This window comes from Corapipo altera, unplaced genomic scaffold, assembly GCF_003945725.1.
Source record: "Corapipo altera isolate COAL_440 unplaced genomic scaffold, ASM394572v1 61531, whole genome shotgun sequence".
Lineage (NCBI taxonomy): Eukaryota > Metazoa > Chordata > Aves > Passeriformes > Pipridae > Corapipo > Corapipo altera.
The window spans coordinates 4,718-6,478 of NW_020886396.1; the positions used below are offsets into that span (position 1 = coordinate 4,718).

A 1,761-nucleotide genomic window follows, 5' to 3' on the forward strand; every position below is an offset into this window, starting at 1 on the left:
GCTGCAGTTTCCATCCCTTCTGCCCGGTGTATTTTAAGGGCTGTCCTTTGAAAGCAAAACAGACTTGTTTTCTCAGTAGGCATTTCCCAAGACATTGGTATTATGCACAATTATTACTCAAGATGCCAGCCCTGCTCTTAGTTTCATGGAGGAAGGACGGTGCTGAAAGAATTCCAAGCTTAAACATTAATAGAAAGTCCAAATGTTTTTCTAAGGACACGGTGCTTCCCTTCCATTATGCTGACACGTGCCATATTGCAGGCTAATCCCAACAGGGTTGGGAAGTTAAATATTTCTTTCTGTGGTCAATAAGTTCCCTGCTTAGTTTGCATGGAGCTGCATACAAAGGACTGTGCGGGAGCCCCGCGGAGCAGAAGCCTCTGGTTCCCTTCCAGCGGCATGGTTCTTCCCTCCCGGGGCTTTTGTGGCTGGACCAGCCTCCTTCTTCTGCTGACATCGTCCGTCATCCCTGCTGAAGGTGGGAAGATCCTGGTGATCCCTCAGGATGGAAGCCACTGGCTCAGCATGCGCCCAGTGGTGGAGAAGCTCCAGCAGAAGGGCCACGAGGTGGTGGTGGTGGTGCCATCCACGAGCCTGTACATGACCTCAAAGGAGCCGCAGAACTACACCGTGAGGGTGTACCCTGCCCCGTACCCGGACGGGTACCTGGATGCCACCCTCAAGGCCTTTGTTGATGCTCATTTTACTGAAGGATCTGTTTTGAATTTTATTATTGCCTCGTACCAAAGCACAGTAGAGATATCCAGGGTCTTCTTCATGAACTGCCAGAGCCTCCTGCATGACCAAGACCTGCTGCGGTACCTGAGGGAGAGCAAGTTCGACGTGGTGTTCACGGATCCCATCCTGATGTGTGGACCCGTGGTGGCTGAGTACCTTTCAGTCCCTTCCATCTACTTCCTGCGGGGCTTTCCCTGTGGGATGGATTTCGACGCTACCCAGTGTCCAAACCCTCCTTCCTACATCCCCAGGCTCTTCCTGTATTATTCAGACACCATGACCTTTGCTCAACGTGTGAAGAACATGCTGGTGAATCTCCTGGAGCTCTTCTACTGTAAGCCAATATATGCTGAACTGGAAGAACTTGCATCTGAGGTTTTGAAGAAGAAGGTGACAGCCACAGAGCTTCTGAGCCATGGATCATTTTGGTTAATGAGATATGATTTTGTGTTTGAGTTCCCAAGACCAGTGATGCCCAACATGGCCTTTATTGGAGGGATAAACTGTCAGCAGAAGAAAAACCTCTCTCAGGTATAACGTTTTATTTTGAGAGTTTTTTGCTGGTTTGTTTTTTTTTTTCAGGTGAAAAGGCAAAAATATAAATAGGAAAATGGAACTGTAGCATCACAGAATGGTTTGGGTTGGAAGGGACCTGAAAGATCATCTCGCTTGGCAGGGATGCCACTCCCATCCTTACATCAAATCCTACCTGAAAACATCTTGATGTTTAAAGATAAAAAGCTAAGGACAAATCCTGCATGAGGCAAAAATGGGATTTCCTAATATCCAGCCTTCAGGTTATATCATATCCTGGCAAACCTAAAGCCACATCAGGCATAATTATGAGGATGTACATGACATAATTTTTATGCAAGTGTTAAGCTCTCGTTGAACTGAAGCTCACCTCAGCTTTGGTGTCCTCCCTTCCCGCTGGGAACTGTCTATACTTCCATATATCCCTTCTCCTTTCATCCACCTTGAAGGTTACAGGGCTTAAATTTTACCCATTCACCATCTTTTTTT

At 47.1% G+C, this 1,761-nt stretch overlaps 1 pseudogene; it reads left to right on the top strand.

The window, feature by feature from the left end:
• Window positions 1–223: 223 nt before the first annotated feature.
• On the top strand, window positions 224–1,752 carry LOC113941176 (annotated as a pseudogene).
• Window positions 1,753–1,761: the final 9 nt, after the last annotated feature.